Below are 20,656 nucleotides of genomic sequence, written 5' to 3'. Positions count from 1 at the left end.
TGAACCCTTTAGAGTTGTAAATTTCTCTTCCTTTTCCTTGATTCTACATGCCGGCTCACCAGCCTCCTCTTTCTTACTGCCAACACTGACGTCTTAGCTTTGACTCTCTTCAGAGCCGAAACAGAATGGCATGAAATAAATTCAATTCTTGTCTCCATTTTCCTAACACATTAAGTCTGTCACCCTCTTTTAGTGTGTGTCCAATCAGTACACCTTAGGTCTCTATTGATAATTGTTGGGGCATTGTAGCCTCTAGTCCCTTTTATCGTTGGCTTGTTGAGGGAGTGGAAAGTTTCTCTCCCCTGAGATCTAGGGCAGCGTTGTAATGATGGACAATGAAATGTGTGAGGACAGCTCAGCGTTGAACAATTCGTGTGCGATAAAAATAGAGAACTCCATAGTGTTTCATTATCTGACAGAGTGGAGAAATCATTATTAATAAAGTTTACTTGTATGAATTATTCACAGCCTTAATGAAACATTAGAAACGTAGACAGACATAATATTGTGGATTATACAACTGGCCTTGAAGCCAGTTGAGTCAGCTTCAGAGTAAATGTAAGCCCATGGGCTGGCTGAATAACCTCCACATGAACCTTCTTTTCCTCATTTGTAAAATGGGGATAATTCCTGTTAAACCCTGTTTCAGTGTTGCTGTGGGGATCAAATGAAAACCCATTAAAAAGTGAACTGCAATGTAAAAAGCATGACCAAATGGCAATTCAATACAATTAGATCCTGAAATTTGTCATGTTAAAAGGGGACCATGTATTACCAGAAAAAGCAGTTTTCCTTTAGGAAAATTAATTACTCTTCAATCAGATAAAAACTTGCATGTTGTGGATGAATAATAAAGATATATCGAGTTGAAATCCACACCCATGGAAGATAAATTCTGAAACTCATTTAATAGTTGTGTGTCCATGAGAGAGTTGTTTAGCTATACATAGTCTCTCGTATTTTTTTATCTATAAAATTAATATAAAGTGTACATTTTACAATATTATTGTAAGAAATTAAGTGAACTAACACAGGCTTGATATAGTGCCCTGCACAACAGTGCTCAAATATATATGCCAATATGGCCCCAGGGAAAAGACTGTATAACTGAATGAATACGTATATAACCATGTAACATATAAAATATTACACTGAAAGAAAAACATATTAATCTTTGAAACATGGTTACATTGCTTTTTGGTTTAAGACTGCGGGCTTCAGAGGGGAGGGGGGTGGGGGAATGGGATAGGCTGGTGATGGGTAGTAAGGAGGGCATGTATTGCATGGTGCACTGGGTGTTAGACACAACTAATGAATCATCGAACTTTACATCAGAAACCAGGGATGTACTGTATGGTGACTAGCTTAATATAATAAAAAAATATTAAAAAAAAGACATGGTTAAGACTATTAGATCCAGAACTGCTCAGACTGAGTCTATCTTGTTCATATTTCTGGACAGTGCAGTCACTCTTCTGATCATTATTGCCTAAATACGAGTGCTGTTTTGTTTCCTGGTTTAAGGCACTGAGAATATGAAATTTAATGGAGACTGTTTCCTCATCTTGGGCCATTAAGGAAGGTTTTGACAAGAGTGTAGGACCTGAGCTAGGCATTTGATATTTAACTATTTCGTAGTCCTTACTATCTACTTTTTAATTCAGATTTGATTTATATACTATAGTGGGTTGAATTGTGTCCCCCTAAATTCATGTCCACTCAAACCTCAGAGTGTGACCTTATTTGGAAATAGGGCAGATTTAAACAAGTATCTCAGAACAAAATAATCCTGGACTGAGGGTGGACCCTAAATCCAGTAACTGATGGCTTTATAATTGGAAGGAAGGAGAGAGGGAACATACACAGACACACAGGGAAGGAGGTGACAGAGACTGGAACAACGCTGCGCAAACATAAGGAACAGCCATGCCCACCAGAAGCTGAGAAAGGCTAAGGAAGATTCCCCCTTGAGACTTCAGGGAATGTATGGCCCTGCCAGAACTTTCCTTTTGGACTTCTAGACTCCAGAGCTGTGAGAAAATACATTTCTGCTGTTCCAAGTAGTGGTAATTCATTATGACATCCCCAGGAAACAAATACACATACACCAAAAATCTACCCTTTTAAAGCGTACAATTCAGAAGGTTTTGATATATTTGCAAGTTTGTGCGTACATTCCAAAATATTTTCACAACCCCAAAAGAAACACTGTATCTTCCCGTTCACCCTTGCCCCAGCCCCTGGCAACCACCAAGCTACTTCCTATTTCTATAGATTTGCCTAGTCTGGACGTTTCATGTAAATGGAATCATGTCTGTATGGATATGCCATATTTTGTTATCCATTCATCAGCTGATGAACATTTGGATTGTCTTCATATTTGGACTATTATGAATAATACTGCTTATGAACATCTCTGTACAAATTTCTTGGGGACACAGGTTTTCAATTCTTCTGAGTATATACGTAACAGAACTGCTGGGTCATACATTAATTCCGTGTTTAAATTTTTAAAAAACCACTGAACTTTCCAATGTGGCCAGACCATTTTATGTTGCCACCAACATTACATAAGCCATCCAATTTCACTATATCCTCACCAACACTTGTTGTTACTCATCTAGTGATTACAGCCATCCTCTGAGTATGAAGTAGTGACCTACTGTGGTTTTGATTTGAGTTTCCCTAATGACTAGTCATGTTCTTTCCCTGTGCTTGCTTATTGGTTGTCTGTCTCCTTTGATGAAAAATCTATTCAAACGCTTTGCTCATTTTTTTAAAATTGGATTGTCTTTTATTTTTGAGCTTTAAGAGTTCTTTTTATGTTCTGCATATGGGACCTAAATCAGACATATGTTTTGCAAATATTATCTTATGTTGTGTTTTGTCTTTTCCCTTCCTTGATAGTGTCTTTTGACATTATTAATGTCGATGAAATCCAATTTCCCTAGCTTTTTTCTTTGGTGACATATTTTTGATGTCATATCTGAGAAACTATACCTTAATCCAATGTCAGAGGCTTATTTTACTTGAGAGACTGTTATAGTTGTTTCTCTTACATTTAGATTTGACCCGTTTTGAGTTAATAATCTTTGAGCATAGTATGACATCTGGATTAAATATAGATTAAAGTTGCCCTTATCCTTTGTTGAAAAAAACTATTTTTTCTTCAATGAAGTGTCTTGAACCCTGTTGAGAATCAATTGATCATAGATGTATAGGTGTATTTTTGGACTCTCACTTCTATTCCATTGACTTATTCACCATCTGCAGGGAAGCAAATTAATTTTTAAATTGCAAATCTGATCACTCTACCCACACATTTTAAATAATCCAGTAACTTCTAATTTTCCTCAGGACAAGTCCTACATTTTGTGGCCTTTCTCTTGCTCTCCAACCTTGCCTTGAAAAATTTTCTTCCTTCCAAGTGACACTGGCCTTTGATTAGTCCTATAATGTACTTGTCTGATCCTGTACCAGGCTTTCCCATCTGCTATTTCATCTTCCTGGAATGTTCACATGACCACACTCTATTATCAGAGGCCCTTCTCTTCTCCTCCTCCTAATTTTATTAAGTTTAAATATCATTTCTCTAAAGGATAATATTTGATTACTCATTTATTTTCTCTTAGAACCTTATAATTTTCCATCATGTATTACATCTGCAACTTATTGGTTGTCAGTCTGTTTTATTTTTTCCTCATCTGCCATGGAAAGAAATCCACTGTGTTTTGTTCATCACTATAAAGCCAGTATGCAGTGACATGCTTGGTACATAGTACCAAGCATTGTACATAACAAACACTAGTTAAATACATGAATGAATGAATGAATGAATGAATGAATGAACGAATGAATGACTAGATTTAGGGCTGTACTCCCAGACCTAGACAAAACTGCTTTTTCACAGAATGTTCGTATCAGTGGGATGAGATACCCAAACATATTGATAAAATTTTTTGAACACGAAGCACACTAAAATAATATCAAGTATGAAGTACGATTTCCTATTTTTATCTGATATTTTATGAGCTACAACTCTCCAAACTAAAAATAACACTGACAGACTTGAATTTTGTATCTAAATGAGATTTCTTTTTCCTTGAAAGAGCCATCATTTTTGTATATTGTGCTTCTAGTGATGATGTCATTGTTTAATTGGAAATTCCTACTTTCGTTAATACCAAAGAAAATCTGTAGGACAAAAAAGAAAAGCCTCATTATTTTCATATTGGATCTCAGTTCAAAAAAAGAGAGCCTTCCAGCTGACGCAAAAGATGGTCATCCACCATGATTGCATTTTTTTTCTTCGTAATATCCTTCTAGCATAATTATTTGTTCACAGATATCCAAAGATATCTAGAAATTATTAAGCATCTGAGAAGGAAAAAAAAATAAATTTGAAAGAGAATGCTAACAAGAGTAAACAAGGACTCTTGTCTGAGGAAAATAGACAAGCCAGTAAACAGACACACACTTTAAAAAATGTACTCATAAAACAAGAACAGACTGTTTTAAATGGACTAATCTGAGAAGAAAAATGTATATGTCCATATACATTATATATATAAAATAATTATATAATGTGTTATGTACTAATTATAAAATACATACTGGTAAGTTGCTTAAATTTTCAAAGAGTAGATCATCTGAATTACAAAATGGACATGAATTAAAAAAGCAAGACGGTTATCTACAAATGTAGTTGAAATAAGTGTCCAAAATATAGAGAAACAAAGAACAAAGCAGTGGAAGAAGAATGCAAAGTAAATGTACTGAGATATTAGTTATAAGTTTTCAACTTATTCCTAATAAAAATTCCAGAATGAAAAAGCAGAAACAATGGAAGGGAGGAAATAATCAAAGAAACAATGGATCTAGGGGAAAACATCGTCAGATATTAAATGTCTATGGTTTCTGAAATAGAATTAATGGTGTGGGGGGGCACACCAGAAAACAAGACTATAGGGAATATAGAGGTATAATATAGTGGTATATTCCCACTATAGGGAATATAGAGAATAAACTGAGGATTGCTGGGGGGGGGGGAGGTGAGTGGGAATGGACTAAATGGGTGATGGGATTAAGGACGGCATTTGCGATGAGCACTGGGTATTGTATATAAGTGATGAATCACTAAGTTCTATACCTGAAACTAATATTACACTGTATGTTTTTGGAATTTAAATAAAAACTTGAAAAAGAAAATGGCAAAAAAATACCATTAAACCTGGACATTCATTCATGATTTTTCACAACTCCAAGGAAAAAGAGAACATTATAAAATGTCTCAAAAGTAAAACAGGTTACTTATTCCAGACTACCAGACTTCGTATCAGTAATACTGGATCCATGGAAAAATTATATCTTCAAAATTTTGATGAAAAATGTTTTCCATAGATGTGTAGATCAAATCATTAATAGCCAGGAGGTATTGGGAACAAATGCAAAAGAAGTCTGTATACATGATTAAAAGATTGGTAACCGAACCTAATCCAGAAATGAGAGCTCATCAGTTATTGACACTGGAGAGATTCTTCTTTAAGCAATAACTTTTAATGACATTAGATTATATTTCCTTCTCTAAAGATACACACATTCTATTTAGGTCTGTAGTGAATTGTGCTTGAAGTTTTATATTGAGATCATCTTCTAAAAACAAACTACAGACAATAAAAAATTCAATTATAAATACAAGAGATAATGTGATGTTATAACCCTTGATGTAAAATAACAAAATGACCAAGGGGAAAAAAATGGAAAAGAATTAATGGGAATATTAGTAAGGGACAGTGAGTGCCCTAATTCTACATCTTTCACTAAGCAAAGAGCAACAAATTCTTTCTAAAATTGATACATCAGGAAATTATAGTTTAAACTTACTATTTTAATTAATGACATCAGTCAAAAGAGAAATGAAACACTTTCTCACTCATTCGATGTATGTTCTAACAATTAGGCAGTAAAGTTGGGGGGGCAGGTGTTTAATGGTATAAATATTATGCATCTCCAATTTTCATGGTCATTTAAAAAATTCTATGTATTGATGATATGGCATGGGCAGACCTAGGAGTTCCCTGTTTAAAGAAAAAAGATCACCACATCAAAAGAAAAACAAAAAGCCCTTAACACCATTTGTCTCTCAGGAACGAGACTAAGTTTTTTGAGTGGGGGAAGGAAACTTTTAATTTGTATTTTTTATTTTTCTTTGATGAGTGGATTATTTTTTACCCACAGGCATATATTAATTCTAATTAATAAACTACCGGGTTAATGAAATACTTTACAAATTTATGTACCCTGACCTCATCTCTGAGCCCTGACTCAGGGCTCATTCTAATAAACAAACTCTCAAAGGATAAAGATACAGCGGTAGAGAATATTAAAACTTTAATACCAGGACCTTTCCTAGTAGTGGTCTCTTTCAGTCCTGAAGGCAACGTAGGGGTGGTTCACCAAATCTTGAACTATACTCCTATCCCAGGGCTAGCGGTACCTACATGGAATACATACTTTCCAACTGACTCTACAGAGAACTTAATGGAGAATGTTGATTTCCATACAATGTCTCCTTCCATTTCCAGTCTTCTCACAAATATGTCTTCCACTGTCCTCAAGAAAATTCAAGAAACCATGGATTCTTAGAGATTTTTGATGGTTAATTGTCCCCAAAGCCTCCATCTCTTCCTTTTACATTCCATAAAATCACCGCATTCTGTATTCCTCTTTGCTACGTTATGTTTTGTATCAGATGGAAAGCTATGGTAAGTAAACAGGACAATCTGTGTCAAAGCTGAGAAGCATCTAGCCTTAGGGAAGAAATGCTCCACCCCTAAAGCCCAAAGAGAGAGAAGAATAGAGGGTAGTACAATGTAAATGAAGACATATTTCTAGTCCTCCGGGTTCCAAAACTTCCTACTTGAATAGTAGACTTTAGTATGATTAATATTATGTCCCTGGAGCATTTGTGTATGTCATACAAACCCTTTAATATGCACAAAAAGTATTCACGTGTTTCTTTAGAGTATAGGTTTTGCATCCTCAGCACCTAAAAGCAATGTATTCAGGGTCTGTTTTATACCAAAGAGAGTTCTCGGGCTAAACCTGTTACAAGGCACCAGCTTCCCTGAGGAATAAGGACTACTTTCCAGCGCATATCATGCATCAGATGGGTAAGCATTGGATTGTTAACTATCAGATACACTGATGGCCACACAGAGGGATTTCAGTGTCATTTAAAGGATTAACCCATTTTGTTAATGTGAAATGAACAACCAGAACTAAAAGTACATTTCATTATGTACGTCACCAAGTTAGTTTTTCATTCTGTTTGTTAACATTCTGTTTGTCATTCTGGCACCAGAGATGGAGACGTTACAACCCTTGGGTATAACTTACTTAATTGAAAATCTGTTAATATAGTTGAGTATGTCACATTTTGGATTTTAAGATGTGACACCTGTAGAAATGAAGGTTTTATAGACTTCAGGAATGGATGCAGTAGTCAAGTACTCAACATCAGGACCAAGTTTACTCGACTTTGCCTGCTTATGCTGAGTGAGTGGTTTAAAACCCAATGCTGGTGTATTACTAGGTTTAGTAGATGGCATTATGAGTCTAATTTTGCTCTTTCTAAATCAAGACCACCCCAAGTTCCTTCTCACTTTTCCTTCCTCAATTGTTCCTGCTCCATCAGATGCCCAGGACTTAAAATAGCCTAGTAGAGCCCCTCCTGTTAGGAAATCAAGCTACCTAGCTAATACAGCCTAATAGCATGTTAATGCTATTCATTATAGAACACCAAATACTATAAAGATCAGATTCCAAATCTTTAGAAGTTGAGAAGATGAGACATAGGACACAAAGACATGTGGAAAGGACCACATAGAACACAAAACATCAGCCCAGAGAGAAGTTTTCAAGATTAGCCCAGGCTAAAAGGGTTGAGGGAGATATACCTATACCCCAGTGATTCACAGCACGTACAGGCTTCCGTTCTGTCCCCCACTCTTACTTTGCATGGTCTCCACCTCCAAATTCGGTTTGCAATCTAGTGACACAGGGGTTTAGAATATCACACTGGGATTTAAAATATCCTGGTCTCAAGGCACGTTTCATAATTATCATAAACATCTCCTAAAACCACTAGGGCCTGGGGTCATGACCACTGCTTCCTTGCTCCTTGCCCTGATATTGTGTCATCCCTATTCCAGTGTCTTTTAAATGTTGTGATCAAGCTCCTTGCTAGTTTTACTTGAGAATACTATTCTAGGAGAGAATACAAATGGTGAATGCAGTCTGCTTTGGGAACAATGCCAAACATCATAAGCCTATGGATACAGTGAATACCATTCATTCTGAGGAGAAGCTTCAACTTATTATTCAATATCAACAGCACCCTACCTTTCACACTGCTACCAAAACAGAATTTACACCACGCCAGGGTTGTCTTCTATGAGATACAGATAAACTTAATGCCTCACAACTAACTGGACTGATCCCCAAATAAACCCAAGTTATTTAATCTTAGACATGTTTCTGAAGTTGTCAGAATTGGATCTGCAGACATTCTCAAAACTCCATATGAAAGGAAACCACAACAAAATGCAATAATCGTGCATGTTTAAGACACTTAGTTTCCTTCTGTTTTCTCTAAAATGACCCACACTGAGAAAATTGCTTAACATGCACAAGGTAAGCCCCATTTTATAAGCCACTAATGGAGAAGCTGCAGCAACTAATTAGCTCCAACCAGTACAAGTCAAACTGTTATTAACAAAATCTGAAAGTTAAATAGAGGTTCATTACTCCCCCAGTCATTGGCTCCCCCTCCCTGGGGAGTGTTTAACTTGCAGCAATGGTTTTGGCTTTGCTTGATTAAATCTCATTATGACAAAGAAAAAAGCACTTGTGCCCAAGTCTGAAGGAACCCAGAGGTATGCCAAGCCATCCATTAGGCTGTGCAGAAAAGGAGTCAGAAATCGGCATGGCAGACACTTCTCTTCCAACTCAATCTGGAGCATAGCGAGAAATACCATTCTAAGGCTTTTCTTTTTCCTGATGGGTTCCTTTCAGACTTCATTGAAAAGCGATTTATCTGCATCTTTCAATTCAAGAAAAACACTGCTAAATAGCTTTGTGTTACCTTCTAGTCTTCTAAGGATCCTGCAAGGGAACACGAGGACATTGCATATCCAACATGCAATACTGGACAGTGGCAGGATGTAAAGGAAGAACTAACAGACTGTGTATAGTCTTCCAAAGAAAGCAAAGGTCAAGGCAGACACATAGCTTAATAATCAAAGATAAGACACAAGCAGAAATAGCCTTGTAAGGTTAACCCATCACCTGCCATTAGCCCCTGTCCCGCTTATAAAACTAACTCTATTTGTCATACCGGGGGGTAAAAGATAGGCTATTAATAGGTAGAACCTCTGTATAGGTCCATAGTCACTTCCCCTCTCTCTGCCTTCAACTGGGAGGGATGTGTTGATACAGATAATAGAACCTTGTACACATATGAAGTTGATTTGATCCCTGCCAACTGGATGAAATAGGATTTATAATCTGCGGTTTATTACATTTTATTGGATCACTTTTGATTTAAATATTCAACTCTTTAAATTAAGGGTAATGTATACTTTGCCAGAAAAAATATCTCACAGCTTCTAGAGTTGGTGTCAAGAGAATAGCATTTTGATTTTGGCTCTTTCTCCCAATACTTTGGTGAAGTCACTTATGATTGGCATGAGTACCACCATCTGCAATCCGAACTATGCATCTCTCTATGGAGTAAAAGGTAAGCAGGTGTCTTTGCTGGAGGACTTTTCAGAATTTTAAATTATATGCTAAAATAAGATTTGAAATATAATCCTCACAGAGATTATTCAAAAAGGGAATAGAATATGTAGCATGTCGCAAAAATTATTATTATTTTTTGAACTACAAAGCTCTTTTTTGTAGCATACAGAAATTCCATAGGACGGTTTGGGAAATGTTTGGCTAACTCAGGGTTTCTCAATCTTGACACTATTGATATTTCCAATCAGATAATTCGTTGTTGTGCGCAATATTCTTCACACCGTAGAATATATGGTAGCCACTCTGGCCTCTGCCCACTAAATATTGGCTAGCACACCTCCTGCCCCCAATCATGACACTAAAAAATATCTCCAGACATTTCAAAATGTCCCCTACATGCAAAACTGCCGCTGGTAGAAAACCACTGGACAAATCAAACTTTAGGTACCATTCTAGCTGGCATGTTCTCTAGCTATCTGTTCAGAAAATATGCCCTACGGATCACTGACAGGCAACATAGTGTAATCACTAATGAGACACAATCTAACAGTAAACCTTTGGGGTTCTAAATCCAAGGTCTACCACATGTGTTCAATACTACAGAACCTAACACCTGGGCATTTTAGTTTCTGCATCTGCAAATGGCAATAATAATAGCACTTACCTTATGTAGTGGTTATGAGGCTTAAATGAAATTATGCTCGAGAATCAGTTAGTACAATGCCTGTACACAGTAAAGGACTTGACAAATAGCTCTAATTTCCTCTAGAATTTATTCTCTATCGACCTTAATTCATTCAGCTGTTAATTATTTCTAAAAGTCACTTGTATTTTTAGAAGCAGATTACATCTCAAATAACTTCCTTTTCCTATTAATTCTCCCTTTTATTTTCTTAAAGTACTCTCATCAATCCGCCCATCAGACAACTTTGTTTTTGAAGCTTCTGTATTCCTCTTTGATGCTACGCTCCTAATGATGGAGTTCTGATTCACTTGGAGCCGTGGAATGTACCTAGGTCTCAAGTTGTTTGTCCTAGAGGTTTCACTGTAGCTCTTTCAAAAGAAATTCCTAAACATCACAGGTTCAGTGCAGGAAAAAAAACACCATTCTAACTTTTTCAAGCAAAATTGGGTTTAATGTAGAAATCACTGAAGAGGCTAGAGAGCTGAAGTCAAGGGGCTCCTACTAAATCTGCTTTTCAAGGTGACACCTTCATGACACAGACCCAGCAGCAGGAAGTACCTGCTTCCATACTGCTGCTGATGTTGTCCCCACCACAACAGTCTCAAACCCAAGAAGCTGAGGACAAACAAGTGAATCCCTTCCCGACACTCATGTGTGGTAGAGTTTACACAGACACAGAGAGATGGGTCTGTGGTCCTAATCTCATGTGAGTACATTTAATTGGTAGAAACTAATTAATGCCCAGAACCCTATCTGCAAAAGAGTCTGGAAATTTCATTTTTAGCTTTCAAATCTTCCAAATAGAAGGAATGTGAAATAGAGGTCAAGAGGGCCAATCCAAACATTCAGCTCCTTCACAGACATACACAGTCTTCTAGATACATGTCCACCACCTTCAGTGGGGCTCATAGCAAGATCCACTTGCTTCTGTTTCATGTAGTGCAACAATCTCTTGTACACATGAAACCTACTCATTCCCTCCCTGAAAGAGGAAACCCATGGCTCCTTCAGTGTCCATTTCTATTCCTCCATATTGTTCATTCCTCATCTTGTCAAAATCCCACCTTGAGATACTATCACCTAAAGATCAGACTATGAAGTTTAAACTAGTAACATACCTTATATAAAATAAGTGAGAGAACACAAATTGTTTATTAAAAAATATGTATATAACAAAGAAAAGAAACATCCATAGTTGCTATTCTTGTTTTTGCAACTGATCATGTGGCCGCGGTTGGTATTTCTAATTTCTGTCTTTCACATGACATTTCCAGATTCCTTTACCCTCAGCCACACATCTGTTGTTGAGGGTCTTATACTTCTTGCACAACTCAAACTTCCATTCCTGAAGAATGAGTCCTTGTATGGATTTCTGAAGTGTCCTAAGAACTACTCTGCCTCCCCCAGGCTTTCTTGTCCAGATATACTTCTGCTGCTTCTCACTGTACTACAACAAACCTATTTCCCCTTAATAATCAGAATCCTTCAGTCCAGTTAATTTGGTACCTGCTTTCGTATTTACTAGTCTACACGAACTGGTCCAACGAGACACCACAGGTGCGATCTTTCTCTACAGTGGTATAAAATCCACCTGCTGTAGTCTTTGGAGTTCTTGATGTCTAACCCAGACAAGCACTTGCTTCCCCATGGTGCAGCTGTTAATCCCAGCATTGGACTCTTAAGGTTCAAGGGGACTGAAAAGGAGGTAGGTCTGCAGCAGCAGCATGTTCTGGGCTCATAGAATCATTTTTTGCCCTCCACTGTCCCCACTCCCAGCCAAGAGCCAAGGTGTTTTAGCAACACAGGTGCCAGAGGATGCCTGCATTATTATTGCTAAAAATATATCCCAAAGTCCTGGTTTTATCCCTAAAAATCTCCAAACAATGTTTTTGATGCACATAGTATTGTTCGGACACATTTGTGCTTTCTTCTGTTACATCCCTGCTCACTTTCCATAATTATTCATCCTTATGTTTATGAAAGAAATGTGGTTATTGTTACTAGTATTATTATAACTATTTAATGCCACTTTTGAACACTTATATAGCTACTAAGTAAATGCTAGGAATACATTACCTCACTTAATCCTTTTGATAATTCTGGAGATAATAATTGATATCTTTTATACATAAGAACACTGATGTAAAAGTTAAGTATCTTGCACAACATCAAACATGATTAGTAATGGAACGCAGAGCTCAGATTTAAACCCCACCTGCCCGGTTCCTGAGGGAGTTCCTGACCCCTTCAGCAGAAAGTCGGAATGGAGACTCAAGTTTTTCTCAAACTTGTCAAAGCTTTTTTTTTTTTTTTTTTTAAAGATTTTATTTATTTATTCGACAGAGATAGAGACAGCCAGCGAGAGAGGGAACACAAGCAGGGGGAGTGGGAGAGAAAGAAGCAGGCTCATAGCGGAGGAGCCTGATGTGGGGCTCGATCCCATAACGCCGGGATCACGCCCTGAGCCGAAGGCAGACGCTTAACCGCTGTGCCACCCAGGCGCCCCCAAACTTGTCAAAGCTTTTGATACAAATGCCCCATTCCTCAGTAATCTTGCATTATTTTCTTACCTTCATATGGGTCACTGGTAAATTAGGTTTCTCTATTCTTACGTTTTCCCCTTTGCTTAGATGTCAGGAGGTGAAAGCCTAAAAATATAGCAGTGACCCAAAATAAGGTGGCTTAAACCCTGTTTCCCTGAATATAGGGAAACAGTTTTTGATTTTTACCTTTTAGTTTGTCGACAACTTAAATTCTATATTTTTCCTCTCTCAGAAATTTGGCAAGACAAATACTTTAAGTGGAGCTGTCTCTATGTATCCAAACAATGAAGTGATGATTGATTTCTGATTCGTCTCTGATAATGCTACTTTTGATCAATTATTGAACATCCCAGGAGTGCTCAGGGCTCTTTTAAGTACATGTCCTGACACTATCATGTGACTCAACCAATCAATTACTCTTAAGGTCTTCAGTGTGCTGTTTGTTTGATGAACGGCTCAGTATTTCTACAGCTCATATTCATAACAGATCTCACTCCGTGGGCATATAGCCTGGATTTCTGCATTTCATGGTCAATTTGCATACAGCTAAAGAAATGTTCCCCCAGCTATCACTGATCACTTGGAGAATAGATTTATCAAATACTATAGCTATCCTAGAGGAAAAACAGATGTAAATCAGTTAAAATGTTTGTCTAGAAGTCTACAGTTTATTACTAAGTGATGATCCTTTTTACATTTTTAGTTTGCACTGAGATGCATAAAACAATTCTAAATGACACAATGACAAAATAGAGCATTCCCCCACTGGAACCTTTAACCTCCCAGAGACTGTGATTCAGATTTGTTTGGCACTTGAGATTAGCATTGAAGAAGCCGCAAATTTAGGAATAAGTTATTCACAAAACTACAATTTTATTTAAGTGGCACAATCCATATTGCCTAACAAAGATTGTCCCACTTAAAACAAAATCGGAGATGACTAACTATCTCCATTAATTCTGACAGTTCATCATGAGGGCTGCTCCTACTAATATGATCTCCTATTCATAATTTCTACCTGCCATAAACCTATTTTAGATTTTTATGAGAAAATGCACTGTAAATTTGTTTTGGTTTGGAAACCACTGTCAAGCTAAAGTGTTTATATAGAGTTTATTTTTTCATTTGTCCTTTTATTTGATCATTCATTGAAGAAATTGATTGAATGCTTGCTCTATGATTAATAAAAATGCATACTCCTAGACACCTGAATGTTGACTTTGAACTTGTTATCTGCTCATCCTGGAACTCCATTGCCTTAGTGTTCTGTAGATCTGAGCCCTTCCTTCTCAGGCAGGCCTCTCCAGACCACCCGGTATAAGAATGGTACCCTCTGATAGTAGTAGCTATCAAAATTCCATGAGATCTTTAGAGCGCTTTTCACGAGTACCTATTTTATCTATTACATACCTACCTGCTGATGTACTGTTTATCCTAGCCACAATGCCCCCGTGCTCTCCTGCATGCGCTCATGCACAATGACATTTAATTCTACAGGGCAGGGAACTCATTCTGCCTTGAAGAGACAAAGCAGGCGTATATTTAACAACTCCAGAGACTTCTCATGAGACAATGAATGTCTCTCCTGTCCTCGTGAGCATTGTTTTTTTTCACACAGTTAAGTCAGTTGCTCTGTCTCTTCTTTCCCTTTTTCCCTACTGGCTCGCTCTTCTCCATCGCCCTAAAAACAAATAAAGGAAAGACAAAACCAAACCAAAGTACTTTCATTTTTGTAAGCAGAGCTATTCAGTTCAGGTCCCTACAGCATCCACCTCAAACTTAGTTCAAGGCCTCCTTTAGTATTCCCAAAGATTTCACTTAAACTTTGAAATTACAGTTTATGACTTCGCAGAATGCAGTTCCCTCCCCCAGTCCCTGCCAGTGGGAGGGAGAGTTTCATACTTCTGGTTTTGCTAGCAAGAGGGACACATTTCTATTACGAGATTAGTCCTGTATTTCTAATCATCTTTACTCATTGAATATGCAATGTGTACTGGATTTGAGGAGTTGTAAAATTACTTCCTTGACGAAAAAGCAGCATTATGGTTCTTATTGACAGAAAAGCATTACATGAAATCAGCTTAAAAAAAATATATAATGTCTCAACTGCCCAATTCTGACCACAAAGTGTTTTAAAGAATCACCTTATTTTATCATTGCAACAACTAACTCCTCTAAGAATGAAAGGAGGATTGTTTTTTCTACTTTCAGACAGACTGGGGAGATGACAGTCCTTTCCAGGTCTTAAATACACAGCTGACATGAAAGGTCACTGTACAGAAAGGCTGGACACTGAGGCAGTGAAGATGAGCTGGAGCGGCTGCCGCATGTCCAGCACAGCACCTCTCCTACATGTCCTTACCCCTTCCTCCTACTTGGGATGACTGGCGATAACTACTGGTTTGCGCTTCTATAAAACCATGTGGAACTTGACACTCAACAACATTTCCACCACCCCTCCTTGCTGGAAGGCACTGGACCTAGAGCACATTTGCATGTTCTGAGGACTTGATTCTTAATATGCATAAAAGAGGAACACTTTGGGGGTACCTGGGTGGCTCAGTGGGGTAAGTGTCTAACTCTGGATTTCGGCTCAGGTCTTCATCTCAGGGTCATGAGTTCGAGCCCCACGTGGAAACAACTTAAAACAAAACAACAACAAGATGAACACTTTCAAAGTGTTAGGTCTTCCTACAGGTGAGAATAGGGAAAATTCCTAAATATCCTAAGAATAGGAAGTGGGGAAGCAAGACTTCGTGTGTGTGAAGTTGCTGGTGTTCTTGGTAGACCCAGCTTCTACCCACCTCCAGCAAGGTCATAGGTTCAATGGCTGCATGTCTTCACCGAGCAACCAGCTATCCCAGCTAGATTCTGTTAGTCTCTTCCTCACCCTACTTGCTTAAGGTATTAATAAAACAGTCATTTAACATGGTCACTGACCACCGATTATTTATCTTCATTCTCATGGCTATAAAGAGTTCAAGTTTCTGACTAATCAGGAACCAGCTGATTAAAAGTTAAAATGGCACAAGAGTAAGTAGTCAGGGAGAATCTTTACTCCAAATGATCTTAAATGTCTCCAACCAATGGAGCATCACAGCCCTATGATGAGTGGCCTTTGTTAACAAGCCCACCTTTAGCATGTCCATGTCTCCCTGTACAGACCAACTTGTTTCTAATCAGGGAGTATTGATCTTCTCCACAATTATCTGTCAAACCAACATCTACAGCAAACATTCAGACTCCAAAAATAACATGTCATTTTGCTATATCCTCTTAATTGAATGTCAGATCCAAGGAATGCCATCCTCATCAGTAAATAAGAGTCCACGATAACAGCTGGTGAAAAATTTCTCCCTATTAATCCCTCCTATTTCCTGGACATTGCCTATACCACCTACTTCTGACCACTTTATTTTTGTTGTTGTTGTTGTTTAATTGCAAACTTTGCACACGCTAACCTAGTTACCAATTCATGTAAAGCACAAAGAAGTCACTGATAGCATAAAACAAACATATATTGGTATATGTAGAACCATGGCATGTATCTTGATCATGTGAAAACATCTGCCTGAAAACAGCTTAAAGTTCTGGAGAAAGAGTCTATCTACCAATTGGAGCTCTATAATCTAAATCACTAATCATCTAATTAGATCTTTCTGAACTAATATAATTTGAATCAACAGAGTAAATACTTAATTTCTTATATACTTCTGTGCTAAACCCATGAAGCTAATTAAGAAAATTTCAAAGCAAATGCTGATTTCTTTCTCCAATCTTCTGCAGTGCAGTATCAATGGCTATTTTTTTGCTTGTGAAAGTTACTTCATAAATTTCTTTTAAAATCAAATGTATATTATGTCAGAGAATAAGATAATTTGAGTGTGGTTATCAAACACATAGACCCTCCCAGGGTAAACCGGAAAAAATAGAAATTATGTTTTCTCCCTTAAAATAAGATCATGATATAGCATATACATGACAATTTTAAAGATATAAAAATGATGATTAATAAAATCGAGTTTTAAGGTAGTGCCTTTAAGAAAAATCAGCAGATATTTTGTTTACTGTTTTTCCCCCTTTCAGCACTCAGATGTGATTTTTTATTGACATACAGTTGACATGTAATATTGTATTAGTTTTATGAAAACAACATAATGATTTGATACATGCATATATTTTGAAGTGATTACCACAATTAGTTGACACCCATCACCACACAGAGTTACAATTTCTTTCTTGTGATGAGAATTTTTAAGATCTCTCTTAGCATCTTTCAAATATACAATATAGTATTGCTAACTCTAGTCACCATGCTGTACATTACATCTCCAGGACTTATTTATCTTATAACTGGAAGTTTGTACCTTTTCACCACTTTTACCCATTTGCTTTTACTGTTTTCTATACTTAATCTAGCTATGTGTAAAATCTTCCATAGTTTAAAATTTCTATAATGCTTTTCCAGTTAATGATAGGCAATAAAAAAAAGTGTCTTTTGCATTTTCATAAATACTGTCATTTATTATTTCAACTGATATTTTGTTGAGTTATTATTCCTTATTGACTACAGTCTAGCTTGCAAGAGGCCAACCCCCAAGAAGAATGCAACAAAGCAACCCCATGCATAGCCTAGACACAAACTACCAAAGCCAGCGGTCTTCTGGCCACCTCTGGGGAGCTCAACTACTTTGGTGAAGAATTTTTGAATAATAAAATGATTTTAAGTGATATGAACACCAAACCCATTCATTTGGTTTCACTCTCCTACAGCAAATACTAACCATCTCATTAATGATTAAAAACAACAGCTGCTAATGCTTGAGAACAAGATGGCTAATTTACATATCCTGGATTCTAGCAAGGGTTCTCTAGCACGTCTCACCAAATCTGGGGAGGATTAGGTTTTCTCCCAGGCAGATAAAGGGCAGAAAGGCATCTACAGCTCCAACACGAATATTAATAAAGTTGTAAAGTAGCAGATAATTGAACCATATCAATTATTTATCTAATTATGAGGTTATTAGTCATCTAAAATTACTCAGCAAGCAACTCCAGAGACGATGAGGTACTAACATACAAAGTGTTGTCCAAAATCATCAGGCCTGCAAAACTCCATCTGACAATGCTTCAACATTAATTAACTTTAAGATCTGAAGGATGAGTAGAAAAATGGGGATATGGTAAAAAGTGTTCTATGTAGACAACATTGGCTCTTTGGAGGCTGGAGGTAAGAGCAAGCACAATGTTTTTGATGAAATGATTCCTTATCTTCTGAGGTTATCATTTGGGGTAACTGTAGGTCTACTTATTCCATGCTGTCAGATGGTTCCCTGAGAGTGGTGTTTGTTCTGGGGAGCATTTTTTAGGCCCAATAATTCAACACTGAGGTGGGATTCTCCATGCACTGCAAATCTCAACAGTTGTCCTAATATATGCATGCAGGTCATGAGGGATTCATTCACTGTAGTAGACAGAATAAACGCACTCCAAAGATGTTCACAACCCATCCCTAGAATCTGTGAGTATGTTACCCAACAGGGCAAAAAGGACTTTGCAAATGTGATTAAGTTAAGGATGTTGAGCTGAGAAGATTAGCCTGTATTATACAGGTGGGCACAATGTACTCACTAAGTGATTTATGAGAGTGGGACAGGGAGGTCACAGAGAAGGAGAGGTCATGAAAAAAGTAGAGGCCAATGAAAGAGAAAAATAGAGATAGAGATTTCTAAATGCTAGGATACGGTATTTGAGGATGGAGGGAGGGGCTACAAGCCAAGAAATGGAGGGAACTTCTAAAAGCTGGAAAAGGCAAGGCAATGGATTCTCCCTGAGAACCTGTAGAAGGAACACAGCCCTGCTGATCAATTTTAGATTTCTGACCTCCAGAACAGTAATATGCTAGATTTGTAGTAATACAGCAGTAATAGGAAACAAATACATTCACCAATCTCTCCCCAGAATAAATTCATCAGTACCTTATATTTTCTCATTTCTATCCCAAAGCACTAGGGATAATCTAATTAAATACCACAACAGTTGCACTACTCCCTGCTTATATTTAAGAAAAAATCGTTTGTTTAAATAGGGAATTTTGACCTTTCCCCCACAAAAACATGAAGTAAACTGATTATACAAGAGAAAGAGTGGATTATCCAGCTGCCCTCTTAGATCCACAGGAATACAAAGCATAAAATAAAATTACTGAAATGTAGGAGTCCCATCCATAGAAAAGATCATTCCTATAAGACATATAACAAATTATAGCAGATGGAAGTTTATGAAAAACTCTGTAAAACTTAAATATCGGAATAAAAACTCTATCTGGGGAGAGAGGAAAGAGCCCCCAGAGGAATCATGCATACACCACCTCAATCAGGCAGCTGGGGCTGAAGGAAGCAGGAATTGGGGAATTATCAGTTAAATTACAGCCTTGAGTCGTGAGTCCTAGGATTTAGGGACTGAAGACTTAGTCCTAACTTACCCTTGGCCCTACCAACATCCCAGGCAAAGAGCATAATGGTGGTCGTTTGGAGTATTCTGAAAAGTTCAAGAGCTGACTCATTTCCACTTCCAAAAGCAAGCATAATCTTTTGCCTCTAATTCCTCCAGAATGTGCTATCTTGTGGAAATCACAATGACTGCAGTCTACTTTTACTGCACCACAGAAAGTCCAGGATCTGGCCCAACATTTCAGAAGATACCTAGGAACGGGACAAACTCGTTTCTCCAACTCTTACTCCACAATCCCTCCGAAGGGAACTCCAACCCGACACAGTCCTTCCATCTACGTTCCTTAAAGCACCAGCGGCACAAGCCCATTTTTTGTCAGGTATTTTTCTAAAGATGTGGGTATGACTAAGGAGTTCTAAAGCACAGCGAACAAGAGCGAACAACTTAACATTAACTGTCAGGCTAAGTATGGAATTTCCTAGCTATCCCGGCAGACCGAGGGCCCTGTTTTCTTCCCGAGCCCATTCTTTCTTCCCTTGCCTCCTTTTTCTGGTCTCCAGAACATAACTCTAGCTCCTTTTAATCCGCCGCGCAAGCCAACTCACCTCCTTTTGTCGTAGTTTCTTCCACCAAGAGAAACCCTGCTGCCTGGCAAAATGTCCGCGAACGTGTTTTCCAAACAAAAGAGCAGTGGGCGCCTGTGAATCCCAGCTTCTCCTGAGGCCACAGGTGCAGACCATAGGCAGCTTCTGAAATAGTGCCTTAGTCTCGCCGGGACACGGGGAGACAATCTTTGGCCCAGCAGTGATTCGCTGGTCAGGCAGCCTCCAGCTGGAGCTTATTTCTTTAACTCAGCGAGCACCTGGAACTCATATTTATTAAAAAAAAAAATGGCTTAGTTGGTTTAAGCATCTGTTCCTTCGCTGGGGCCTAAGAGATTGGGTAGGAACTCACAAAACTTCTGACGGAGACCCTCAGAAACCATGCTTAATCCCAATTTTGGACAAATAGTCCCAACTGAGAAAAACTACCAGACACATGAAAACATTCAACGGTTTTTTGTTTTGTTTTGTTTTAAGATTTTACTTATTTATTTGAGAGAGAGAGAGAGCACAAGCAGAGGGAGAAGGAAAAGCAGGGAGCCCAATGCAGGGCTCAATCCCAGGACCCTGGG

The 20,656-nt window shown here is 37.9% G+C and overlaps 1 long non-coding RNA gene across 1 annotated transcript in view; it reads right to left on the bottom strand.

Annotated features, from left to right (window-relative positions):
• LOC148109726 (uncharacterized) overlaps positions 1 to 20,155 on the bottom strand; it is a 142,392-nt gene extending 122,237 nt beyond the window's left edge. Inside the window, exon 1 of the long non-coding RNA XR_015725093.1 lies at positions 20,088 to 20,155. This is a non-coding gene — a long non-coding RNA (uncharacterized LOC148109726). The remainder of the gene's footprint in view (positions 1 to 20,087) is intronic.
• Positions 20,156 to 20,656: the final 501 nt, after the last annotated feature.

Source organism: Ursus americanus, chromosome 7, assembly GCF_024610735.1.
Source record: "Ursus americanus isolate L20-20 chromosome 7, mUrsAme1.1.p, whole genome shotgun sequence".
Classification (NCBI taxonomy): Eukaryota; Metazoa; Chordata; class Mammalia; order Carnivora; family Ursidae; genus Ursus; species Ursus americanus.
The sequence above is the reverse complement of the archived record's forward strand: the minus strand, read 5'-3'. Positions and strand labels throughout refer to the sequence as shown.